We start from the raw sequence: 13,730 nt of genomic DNA, 5'->3' as shown, positions 1-13,730 counted from the left end.
CTTGGCACAGTCTGCAAAAGAGCTGACAGTTCAGCAGCAAAAAGCTGTCTAGAAGCTGGCTTTTGATGCATTTTGAAGCACAAGCTCTTACAGACACCCGCGCCCTCTTGCACAGAAACACCAACACACCAGAAGCAAGCCAAAAAAAAAATCAAGACTATAAATCCTAGAAATGAATTATAGCTTTTCTATAGCGCTACTTTCATACTTTAACATCACCTGCCCTATAGATCGTAAGGTCTGAAAGGGGAACTTTACTTTTTTATTTTTACTATTTTTATGCTTACAGCATGCTCAGCGCGCTATGGTCCAATCACACTTCGGAACCAGTTAGTGTGTGTGTGTGGGGGGGGGGTATCTGGGAGAAGGTTTTCCGTGCTCAGTTAACACAACTCTGCTCGAGTGGGGTGTCGAACCTCGAGCCCCCTTCATAGGTACCCAAGACAAGCCAAGTAGAAGCGTACTCGACCACGCTTCCCACTTTTAATTTGTCTGAATCTCTGGTTGGGTCTTCTACATTACACGAATCACGTTATCATTAGCGTAGCAAGGATATCCATACGCCTTGGTGCAAGAATAGGAGACTACAAGCTTGAATGCCTTAAAAACAAATCATTTCATAATACACTGTAGGTATCAGTACACGGATAATGACATACCAATGTTCATAGCCAACCAACTTTTATTAGAAACTACTTCTTACAAGTAGATAGTGTTATGTCGATGCTTAAAGGGTATACGTCTTCCAAAAATGAATAAACGAGCTAGTGTTATTCATTGTCCCAAGTGCTATGAAACCCTCCACCCCATGCTTGCTACGTTTCTGCATGTTATATATTCCCCTAATTTCCAGAAAGTTGAAGTTTTGTGATTTTTTTTTAAAGTTTGGCATTGGTGCACCATTTAGGCAACCACTTCTGTGATGAAGTTAATCTAATTTATTTGTAATATATCATTGTAGACCCTAGATGTTATAGGCCTAATAGTGGAAATACTTTCATTTTAATCACTAACTGCTATACAATGTATGTATTTATGTCAAGTATACGATATCACCAAATGCTCTTAAATGGCCATATATATATATCAGGTATACAACATTAAGAATGTGATAATGTTTAATGATTATTCATACAGTGTTTGAACTGTGACTATCAGGTTGAAAAAAAAAAAACATCGTCTCCTTACGCACTCTAAAGGTAGGAAAATCTCCACTGCCGAGTAACATCTTATACTAGTATCTTTCGAGATAAGTTCTGTCCCTTTGAAATCTGTATTCTGAAACTCATCCTAAGTCTTACAATTCTTTTCAAAGCTGTTATTATTTTCCTTGTTTAATAAATTGTCAATGTCCAGTTAAGACATTAAATTTGACCTACTCGTGTACTGTCGTGTAGCCTACTTGTTCCTGCTGCAGACGATTAAGCAGGATCGTCTTAAACACTTAATTTTCTAGGCAGGGACAGACCGATAGTACTAGCCAGTTCTCCTGACATATTGGTCATTTTGTGTTATAGTTTTTGAAATCAATATCCAACTTTTTACAGAGAGACAGCCTTTTCTGTTGTTTCTTCCTAGATGGGGTCTGGAATTTATGTAATACTTATTTAGACTTAGATTCTCCCGCGCCGTTCGGCGCATTGGGCTGAAATTCATGTAAAATCAGTTACTAAAGATTCTCTGAAATTTATGTACTAATCTTGTATTTTGAGTCCTGAGTTGAGATTGATGATATCCTAAAGATTGTATTATAGAAATGAGCTTAAAAATACACAAAAAAAAGTATATTATCCGATACGATTGTATCCTCACTTCATGTGTCACTTGTGTAGCACTGCAATATCAGTTGGTTCATAACAGCCAGTATGTGAAGGCTTTTAGACATAGACCTACATTTCAGATTTTATGATCTATAGCCAGTGACGTCATAGACCCTAGCAGACGTGAAGAAAAGTTGAGAATTCCACTTTTTATTAGCGGCCTCCGAAAGGGGAGAAGACGATAGGGGAAAAGACGCTATTAGTTTTGTGTGGCCTGTCTGTCCGTCCGTCCGTCCCGTTTAGATCTCGTAAACTAGAAAAGATAGGGAAAATCCGACATCACAATATTTTAGACCATTCAAAATTCTGACGTAAAAATACATCACTTTTACAACTATTCACTATTAATAGTAATAAACACCTGTGGTTCTTTATTAGGGGACACCATAATCCACCATATTTTTAACACATTTATGCAAACGGTTGTAGATTTTTTGACACATTTTTTTTTATATTTGTATTGTTAAGTTATGTAAGTTTTGTTATATTAAGTACTATATTTACACACAAAAAAATGTTATTATTTTTTTAAAGAGAAAAAATCTATTTAGTATGCATATAAGTCAGACATAATTTAAAACAAAAATTTATAAGTTGTTTTTCATATTGTGGCGTGAAGTGCAGTGCGGTACTATACATAGAACACCTAACCAAATGGAATTTTTTTTTTTTTTTTTTTTTTACGGAAATGTTTTATTCTTGAGGAATAAGAAATTGGCCCTTTACAAAAAAATTAGATCAATTAGATATTCATTATAAGACATCAGTTAGGCCAGGTTCACACCTAACTTCACATTCACTTTCACCTATCCTTTGGTCTGCTGGACCGCTGGGGCACCACACGAGATCTGTTAACCTTTTTTTCTCCATTATTTTCTATCATTTGTCTTTGATAGAATTTCATTCTGATAATATTGAAACCTGCATTTTTACCTGCCTGGGTGGACCACTTTGGGGGCCGATTTTCAGTTTGTGTTTCCACACAAACTGTCTTCGTAACCTTGTTTATATCGGACAAAACGTTTTGCCTCAATAAGCATAACAATTAACAACGCATAGGCGGGCTTATTGGGGGGCGAGTGGGACAACCATCCAGGCCCTGAGCCTTAGGAGGCCTCCGCGATAAAGATATTTTGTCACGGTCAGCCTATTGTACAAATATTTGTGTCCCTGATATGAGACTCGCGCGCCGCCTTTGCATAACGAAGATAGCCCTCTAAACACCACAAAACAAACCATCATCTTTGTGATTCTAGTTTTAAGGAAACTACAGACAATAACGATCATTCTGGACATTGAAAGAAATCCCAATCAACAAAACATTACAATTTTCAGTGACAAAGATGTCGCACCGGAAATACTCAACCACGTGACACTGTGCAACTTCGGTGGACCCCCAAGACAAGTTTGTATATACATTGGGTCCTAGTGACTTGATACACACATAAGGTCAGAGCGACTATATGATTGAGGAGACCAATAAAGGACAGACAGACAACATAACTACAGCAATAGCTTCAGGGTGTGTGAACAAAGAAGAAAAGGAAGATTTTATGTTCAGGGTCATTAACACTTTCATCAAAACGTTCGTCATCAATCATACTTTTTCTTTTTCTAATGCTAGATGTTTCTGATTTTCTCATTTAATCCTCGGTCATTTAATTCTCCGGTCAATTAATTCTCCGGTCAATTAATCTCCTGGCCCTCAACGTCTCTCCCAGTTCTCTTGCCTACGAGATAATATCAGATCTTAAATCTATACAAATAATTATTCATTTCTAAAACCGCTTTTAATGCTGATAGAATATTTAAACTAAACTTCTTTTTAAAATGTCTTATGGTGTTATTCGATTTACTATGTTATGCAATAAGGCAACAGAACAAATAATCTAACACTCAACTACGTTTAATGTGTTCAGTAATAATTTGACCCATAAATTTAGAAAAAAATTATTTATATTTATATTAAACTAATAATTTTATTTAACAATGTAACCTTGGAATAATTGTTTTTGGCATCCCCTGATTAGGCCGCCTGAGTGCGCAATAGGTCGCGGCGGCCCTGAGTCTTTTGACGACTCAGAGCAGAAATTACAAGGAATGTTTCGCAAGATAAACACCAATCAAGAAGATTTAAAAAATTATTACTGCAATAGAAACTAAAGTGTAGACTGTAGGCACATATCTGACCTGAGTAGATAGAAAACTGAGCCTTTAGACACAGACAAAAATGTCATGGACTTACAAATGATCCCAGAGTTTCATACTCTCCAGCTTGAGCAAGTCTCCTACATCGTAATAGTGTCGTAATTCTGTCCAAGATTTAAGAGATAAAATAGATCAGCGGTCTCACGCCAAGTAACTTGGTCATAAAACAGAGACATGATTCACATTGAGTGTCTGGTATCCTGGGGGAAAATAGGAGCAAAAAGTAGATACTTGTGTCAGCCAGATTGAGCGCGGATCCCAGAAATTTATAACATTTGCCAAAAGTTCAACAAAATCGTTTAATAAAAGAAAACAAATTGGTAGATTAAAAATATAAACTCTCACATTCTCCAAAGTCTGTCTAAATCTAGAAGCTCAAACCTTTTAAGAGTAAATGCTACAGCAAACTGCTGGTTATCAGATAACAGGAAAATAAAGGACACACTCTGGCTGGCAAGAAAAGAGGAATTCCTCAATACTGTGAAAGGGACATATATTGTTAGACATGACTCACTTTCAAAGGTCATCATCCTTCAAGGTACAGTGGAGGGAGCACAAAGAAAGAGCCATCCAAAGAAAAGCTGATTGGACAAAATGAAAGTATGGACCAGCCCCTCCTCTTCTAACCGGAAAGAGTGGAGAGATTTGGTCAAGTGCACTGGTTTTGATATTACTAAGAGATGACCGGAAGCGGCATTACTTGAAATTGTCAATGCTACCGAGATAATGGATGGTCATAATGTAAGACACGACACACTGTCAAAAGTCGTCCTTCAAATTACAGTGGAGGGAGCACAAGAAAAGATCGTCCCCATAGATTTATATATACTACTCTAGACTGGACATGGAGATTTTTTAACACTACAATAAATGTGAAATTTTTTTAGAAAGTTGGATCAAGGCGTTGTTTTGTAAAGTAGTCAAAAGAAGTAAAGTTGTTTGTTTTTTTCAACCCTAACCTATGTAACTTATAATTTAATTTTTTAGATCTAGATCTAGTAATTGAACATAAAAAATAAGTACTCTCGTCTCATAATTATTAATTAACCAATTTTTAGATACATAATCTAGAAAGATCTAGGTAATCAATCTATTTAAATGTACATAAGATGATTTAAATCAACATGAATTATTTCCATCTAGGAAATATTATCTCATGGAGAACAAACAGGAAATGGCTTTGTTGCATATATTTGTGTGAATATCCGAGAAATGATTTTGCATTATTTCTAAACTTTGAAAACTAAAGATCATTACTTTTATAAGACAGAAAAGATTGATTGGGGCGACTCCCCTTAGAGCCTGAAAAAAAGAGTTTACGTACATAAAAATCTGTATATGTATAGGTCTGTGAATCGATCAATCGATTTATTTCCGCTTTCCAGTCAAGATATAATATATAAGTCTATGGTCGCCCCATTCTCGGATCAAGTTGAAACTTTGCACAATTATCCATTATCCACAACAAAATATGGATCAATAAAAACATTAGCCAATTAATAAATTAGTGGTTATTAATTTATTTTGTTTGATTTAGAAAGAGTAAAATCAATATTACAGCATTGAAAGATATGGCTGTAAATACACAATTCATCACCCTAAGTAAACTTTAAAAATTATTTTTTTTTATATTTCATTGTCACTTTATTTATGATTGCCTGGTCGTGTAAAATGTACTTCGGACTGTGGTCACGATGGTCAAGCCCTGTCCAGCCCATTCCTTGCCGACCAGCTGAAAGTTTGGGCTAAGAAGTAATAATCTTCATTCCTGAAGGAAAGTCTCAAACGTACAAGTTCATTTCAATGGGAATCATCTCGAGGCGTCCTTGCTGTTCTTCTTTAATTCATTTCATTCTTTCGAACCGTATTCCCTCAGAAGTGCTTAAATGAACTACTGAAATGATGTATAACAACTGAAATGAACAACTGAAATGATGTATAACAACTGAAATGATTTATAACAACTGAAATGATGTATAACAACTGAAATGAACAACTGAAATGATGTATAACAACTGAAATGATGTATAACAACTAAAATGAACAACTGAAATGATGTATAACAACTGAAATGAACAACTGAAATGATGTATAACAACTGAAATGATTTATAAAAACTGAAATGAACAACTGAAATGATGTATAAAAACTGAAATGAACAACTGAAATGATGTATAACAACAGAAATGATGTATAACAACTGAAATGATGTATAACAACTGAAATGAACAACTGAAATGATGTATAACAACTGAAATGAACAACTGAAATGATGTATAACAACTGAAATGAACAACTGAAATGATGTATAACAACTGAAATGAACAACTGAAATGATGTATAACAACTGAAATGATGTATAACAACTGAAATGATGTATAACAACTGAAATGAACAACTGAAATGATGTATAACAACTGAAATGATGTATAACAACTGAAATGATGTATAACAACTGAAATGATGTATAACAACTGAAATGATGTATAACAACTGAAATGAACAACTGAAATAATGTATAATAACTGAAATGAAGTATAACAACTGAAATGAACAACTGAAATGATGTATAACAACTGAAATGAACAACTGAAATGATGTATAACAACTGAAATGATGTATAACAACTGAAATGATGTATAATAACTGAAATGATTTATAACAACTGAAATGATTTATAACAACTGAAATGATGTATAAAAACTGAAATGATGTATAACAACCGAAATGATGTATAACAACTGAAATGATGTATAACAACTGAAATGATGTATAATAACTGAAATGATATATAACAACTAAAATGATGTATAACAACTGAAATGATGTATAACAACAGAAATGATGTATAACAACTGAAATGATGTATAACAACTGAAATAAACAACTGAAATGATGTATAACAACTGAAATGATGTATAAAAACTTAAATGATATATAACAACTAAAATGATGTATAACAACTGAAATGATGTATAAAAACTGAAATGATGTATAACAACTGAAATGAACAACTGAAATGATGTATAACAACTGAAATGATGTATAATAACTGAAATGATATATAACAACTGAAATGATGTATAACAACTGAAATGATGTATAACAACAGAAATGATGTATAACAACTGAAATGATGTATAACAACTGAAATGAACAACTGAAATGATGTATAACAACTGAAATGAACAACTGAAATGATGTATAACAACTGAAATGAACAACTGAAATGATGTATAACAACTGAAATAATGTATAACAACCGAAATGATGTATAACAACTGAAATGATGTATAACAACTGAAATGATGTATAACAACTGAAATGATTTATAACAACTGAAATGATGTATAACAACTGAAATGAACAACTGAAATGATGTATAACAACTGAAATGATGTATAACAACTGAAATGATGTATAACAACTGAAATGATTTATAACAACTGAAATGATGTATAACAACTGAAATGAACAACTGAAATGATGTATAACAACTGAAATGAACAACTGAAATGATGTATAACAACTGAAATGATGTATAACAACTGAAATGATGTATAACAATTGAAATGATGTATAACAACTGAAATTATTTATAACAACTGAAATGATGTATAACAACTGAAATGAACAACTGAAATGATGTATAACAACTGAAATGAACAACTGAAATGATGTATAACAACTGAAATGATGTATAACAACTGAAATGATGTATAACAACTGAAATGATGTATAACAATTGAAATGATGTATAACAACTGAAATGATGTATGAAACGAAGAGATGAAAACGAGTTGATTAACAAGATCATTACTGCCCTATCAAGATCATTACTGCCCTATCAAGATCATTACTGCCCTACTAAAGGCACCACGAAATCGAGTAGATTTAGTAAATGATGATCGCATCAGTGAAAGTATGTGGGAAAACATAGCCAAAGACCGGAGTGCATGGAGACAGACTGTGGGTGCTGGGACAACCCTTGCAGAGAACAAAAGAATTGAAGCGGCTTTAATCAAGAGGGAAAAAAGAAAGCTGCCCTGTCTGCTAGCCCTAAATCAGAGGCATACACATGTACGAATTGTGGCAAAGTCTGCCGTTCTAGAATTGGCTTGATTAGCCACACCAGATTATTATTATTATAGCTTTTATATAGCGCCACTTTCATGCTTATAGCATGCTCAGAGCGCTTTTGGTCCAATCTCATTTGTGGACCGGTGGGGGGGAGGGGGTATCTAGGAGTTGGTTTTCCGTGCTGCCTTTAGGCGCTCAGTAAACACAACTCTGCCCGAGTCGGGTGTCGAACCTCGAGCCCCCTTCTAGGTAGTCAAGCCAAGCCAAGTTCAAGCGCACTTGGCCTCTCGACCACGCTTCCCACAATTCTGCCCCGTCTCAAGATTAAGCCAAAACCAGTGACTCTTTTGGGTGCATCCATTGCCTTTCGAGACAAAAGGAGCCATATATATATAAATGTAATTATTGAGTGGGTTACTGGCGTGAAACAACCAAAATATCGCGATAAATATTTTAATTTTAAATGTTTTGAGGGGGGGGGGAATTGAAAACCGGTGATATAAGAGTCCGCTATAAAGGAAGAGTGAAATAGAGAAAGAATATTTTATTTTAAAAAACGTTTAACCTATATACATATAGAAAGCTGGTGGATTGATACGTATTAGATAGTTTTGAATATATAGGAAGTCCCTGTCGCTAATTAACCTAATGACCGGGAGATTAGGCAAATTCAGAACAAAATAAGAATGTGTTGTCGCTAGTCTCACAGTTGTTGATGTGAACTAGATGTGACTTTGTGAAATATATTGTGTATGACACATACCGTGTTTTTTTTAATGCTTTTTAAGATTATTTATAATTATTGACAACAGTTCTTACTTACGAATTGATTGAAGTTTCTGGACAGCCTATGTTCGTATCACTCGTATAGTCTTGTCACTATCTACACTAGCTACAGTTCCAAATCTTACAGCGAGTTACTTCACACTATGTATTCTCGTCAAGGAAATTAGTGACGCATGCACATTGAAGCATTTCTTTCTGTCCTATGTGTCAATGAAAGCAGTGAATGTAACATTTACCAGCGCGCTACTTCAAGCTATTCCTCACACACACACACACACACGACTTTGAGCTACTGTTTACCAGTGCACTGAACTTTTGGCCACGTTTAGGGGGAGGGGGCGCAAAAAAGTGGGTGGTGAAGGGAGGCACTCGTCAAAGTATCATCCTTATCTTTATTTATAACTAATTCTCTTATCACTCACCTCTCACTCAACCTTCTCTCTCTCTCTCTCTCTCTTTCTCTCACTACATCCAAGACTCCAGTGACTCAGTCTTTCATCTTGACTAACTTTGCTGAATGAAAACCTCTCCACTTGAGAGAGTCAGTATAAGCTCACACACATTTTTTTGGCACACTCTTTCAATGAAGTCTTTTTTTTATTTCCAGCATTTCTACAGGAGTAACCAGTGCATTACATCATACATGTGGCTACACTGAAACATTTCATTTATTTACATCAGAGTGTCAACAACAACAACGTAGTTTTGTTTCGTTTCTAGTGCTTTTAGTTCAGACAACTTTTTCATTTCTCCTTCTCTCTTTCTTTCTTAGTGTCGTGGCGGACTTTTTTTTAAAGGTGGGTGCAAAACATTGGAAATAGAGTTTCGCTGCTGATTAGACATAGAAATGTAATATAAAGATTTGTTTCTATAAGATATTGGAACTCTGTATTGTTGAAATAAGATTTTAGTACTTAAATACATTTCAAGTTTTAGTGTAGTTTAGAATATTTTAGAAATTTCTTAATTTCGCTAATGTTTCAAAATTCTATCAAAAAAGATAAACTGACAACTTAATTCTTTCTTAATAAAAAAAAGTTTTGATTACCCTCTTAGCAGCAAGAACATCAAAATTATATCGACATTCGATCACAATCTCAAGAACATCAAACTTTTATCGACATTCGATCTAAATTGAGTGTTCCAAGAAAAGACACCAATATAAAAAAACAACCAATACGGTATTTTAAAAACATCAGTGATGAAAAATGTGCATTCTGTGTGTTTGGACAGAAATACTCCAGAATCTTAGAGAAAGGTATTTGAGCTTGTTTATCTTATCCCAATAGAATAAACAAAATAGGCCTACCAGCATGGATCAAACTGGTTTTGTGGAACACTTTTTGATAGATGAGTCAGTAATTAGCGCCTCGAATTTGGACGCAGTCGTCTGCAACCGTCCTCCTTCGTCGTCTGTAAGAAAGTGACTAACGAATTTTAAAACAGAAAGAAAAATTCAAAACTAAAATGTTCAAATACATTTTTATATTTTCAACCTTTGATCATAATTTTGCCCTAAAATTTTAATATTTTGTACATTACCTCTAGTTTTTACATTACCTTTAGTTTTTACATTACCTTTAGTTTTTACATTACCTTTAGTTTTTACATTACCTTTAGTTTTTACATTACCTTTAGTTTTTACATTACCTTTAGTTTTTACATTACCTTTAGTTTTTACATTACCTTTAGTTTTTACATTACCTTTAGTTTTTACATTACCTTTATTCAACTCGTGGAAACTTCGTGGAACATTCTGGGTGGGTGGGCTAAATAAAAAGCTGTGCACGAATCTAAACAAAATTGGACAGTTGCTGTAGATCATTGGGAAAAGAATTTCGTTGGCCACACTGTGAAAAATCTAGTTTGACCGCTATAATTTTTTCAAAGTATTAAAAACAATTAATCTAAATTTGGCTAAAAAAAAAAGATAATATTTATCTTGAACGAAATATACGAATTCGGGAATTTCCTCGTGTAGACTTTATTCATTCAATATGATTAGAAGTATCAAGACATTAGGACACTCGAACCAATATGCTGAGAACCAATATGCTGAGAAGCATCGATTCAGCAGGTCACTCGAACTTATATGCTAAGAAGCACCAATACACCAGGTCAATCGAACTTATATGCTGAGAAGCATCAAGACACTATGGCACTTGAACCAATATGCTGAGAAGCATCAAGACACTAGGGCACTTGAACCAATATGCTGAGAAGCATCAAGACACTAGGGCACTTGAACCAATATGCTGAAAAGCATCAAAACACCAGGTCACTCGAACTTATATGCTGAGAAGCATCAAGACACTACGACACTTGAACCAATATGCTGAGAAGCATCAAGACACTAGGGCACTTGAACCAATATGCTGAGAAGCATCAAGACAACAGGACACTTGGAAGATTTTATGTTGATGGCTGTTGATTAAGACGTGAAATTGATTAGAACACAATGTATCAGCGGGAAGTTTTTTGATGAGATCGTTTTATACCTTGAATGGGGATATGACTTCTACATATATGTTATTTTTTACTGTAGAAATAACTTTGTACATTAAGTTCCCTTATCAAGTGTTATACGTTACTCTTTTGGTCATATATCACGGGCGTAGCCAGGATTTTTTTTCGGGGGGGGATTTTTGTCTCCCCCCCCCCCCTCCGGACAGCCCCCCCCCCCCAGCGAAATTTTTTAAAATATGTATTTATGTGTGTTTGTGTGTGTACATAATCTTTATTGCATTCTGACCCTTCATTCTTTCGGAAGACGTTTATTGTGCCCTAGAATAGGTTCTTCCATGAGTTAGTGGAAAAATTGTAGATTCCCCGCCAATACCAGCAAGGGGGTCTGGGGGAGCGCTAGGAGCTCCCCCAGCGCGGGGCGAAGCCCCGCCGCCAAGCACTATTTCTGATATTGAAAGCCAACAAAATGCATATTCTGAGGTATCTACAGTGCATTTTCCTGCTATTAAAAAGTTTTATTTCAAAAACCTAATGTGCTATTCTTACTGACTTAGACCCTACCCCGCCGTTTGGCGCATTTGCCGTCAAGCTGTTTCCATAAAATTGTAGATTCCCTGCCATTACTAGCAATGGGGTCTGGGGAGTGCTAGCGCGGGGCGAAGCCCCGCCGCCAAGCACTATTTCTGGTATTGAAAGCCAACAAAATGCATATTCTGAGGTATCTACAGTGCATTTTCCTGCTATTAAAAAGTTTTATTTCAAAAACCTAATGTGCTATTCTTACTGACTTAGACCCTACCGCGCCGTTCGGAGCATTTGACGTCAAGCTGTTTCCATAAAAATCTGTCACTGGTAATGTCTGAAGCCTCTTCCCACCTGCCATGAGGACCTTAATGAATGAGTGGCGTCAAGTTGTACTAGGATATCATTGCAACTCTTCTTATGCGTAATTTATTTTGTCGGAGAACATGTCCCGCAAACCTCATGCGTCGCTCTCTCACAATCTTACTAAAGGGTCGACTCCCAGTTCGGCATAGGATTTCCTTGATTTAAACCCGATCTCTATAACTGACTACTAAAATCTGTCTTAGCCATCTTTGTTGAGCCACATTTAGTGTTTTTCAATTTCGGCATATGACTATTCACTACAGTTTATTAAGGGAGCCCTGCCACTGGTAAAAATGTTTAACCACTCTTGAATACGCTCTTGGAATTAAGTGACTGTAGTTTGCTTTAGATTTTATATCGAAAAGAGAAGTTTTATCGTCATCTGTTGGGGGTTTTCCACCTCAAAATGCTCTGTAAGGGGATCTTAAACTCAAAACTATCTGGAGGGGTTTTAAACAAACTCAAAACCCCCGATTGGATTGGCTACGCTCAAATAATTTTAGTGTGTAATTTGCTTTTTTTTTATATTGAAGAGGTATTTTTAGCATTAAACCCCTCTGAATGGGGGTTTAAACTCAAAACCCCTTTTGGCAACGCTCATAGCATTATGAGTGCGTAATTTGCTTTTTTTCTTACACTGAAGATGTATTTTTTAGCCTCAAACCCCCCTGGCTGGGGGTTTAAACTCAAAACCCCTTTGGCTGCGTTCATAGATTTTAGTGTGAGTAATTTGCTTTTATTTATATCAAAACCCATTTGACTACACTCAAAACATTTTGAGTGTATAATTTGCTTTGTTTTTATTATTAAAGAGGTATTTTTTACCTTCAAACCTGCTGAAGTGAAGTCAAAACCCATTTAGCTACGCCCATAACATTTTGAGTGCGTAATTAACTTTTTTTTATATTGAAGAGGGGGTTTATTGTAAATTTTGGAGGGGGGTTTAAAATCAAAATCTCCCTTAACTGTGCTCTTGGAATTAGGGGATTTTCGTTTGCATTTTTGTTTTGTTTTGTTTTATAGAAGAGGGGGAGTTAACTGCAAAAACCCCAAGTAGGGGGTTTAAAACTCAAAACCCCTAGTAGGGGGTTTTAAACACAAAACCCCTGGTAGGGGTTTTTAAACTCGAACCCCCCTGGTAGGGGGTTTTAAACTCAAAACCCCCTGGTAAGGGGTTTTAAACTCAAAACCCCATTGGTTGTGCTGGGGCAATTGATGGTTTAGTATTAAAATCTCACCTAAAATAAACAAAATCAAAGCAAAAAATCATTCACTAAATTCCGATCCCCCCCCCCAAGGAGGGGGGGATTTCATTTCGGGGGGGGTTTGAACCCCAAACCCCCCCCCCCCTGGCTACGCCCATGTCATATATAGAGTAACTTCAAAATTATGTAATAAAGTATTCAATTCAAAGTTGTTCAAACTAATTAAGGACTACCTTAGCTACATGTAGAAATACAATACTTAACATAAATCTACGCA

The 13,730-nt window shown here is 35.5% G+C and overlaps 1 protein-coding gene across 4 annotated transcripts in view; it reads right to left on the bottom strand.

The window, feature by feature from the left end:
* The window catches only part of LOC106057592 (cytochrome P450 2C31-like), a 28,355-nt gene extending 19,184 nt beyond the window's left edge, over positions 1–9,171 (bottom strand). For 2 of the 4 annotated variants that reach the window (XM_056033713.1, XM_056033710.1), the window contains exon 1: positions 8,932–9,171. The gene's annotated coding sequence lies outside the window, so the exon portion shown is untranslated. Of the gene's footprint in view, positions 1–4,065; positions 4,229–8,927 lie in introns of all 4 variants that reach the window. The other 2 variants (XM_056033712.1, XM_056033711.1) reach the window with 2 other exon arrangements.
* Positions 9,172–13,730: the final 4,559 nt, after the last annotated feature.

This window comes from Biomphalaria glabrata, chromosome 6 (assembly GCF_947242115.1).
Source record: "Biomphalaria glabrata chromosome 6, xgBioGlab47.1, whole genome shotgun sequence".
In the NCBI taxonomy this organism is placed as follows: Eukaryota; Metazoa; Mollusca; class Gastropoda; family Planorbidae; genus Biomphalaria; species Biomphalaria glabrata.
This window is presented reverse-complemented; position numbering and strand designations above follow the sequence as displayed.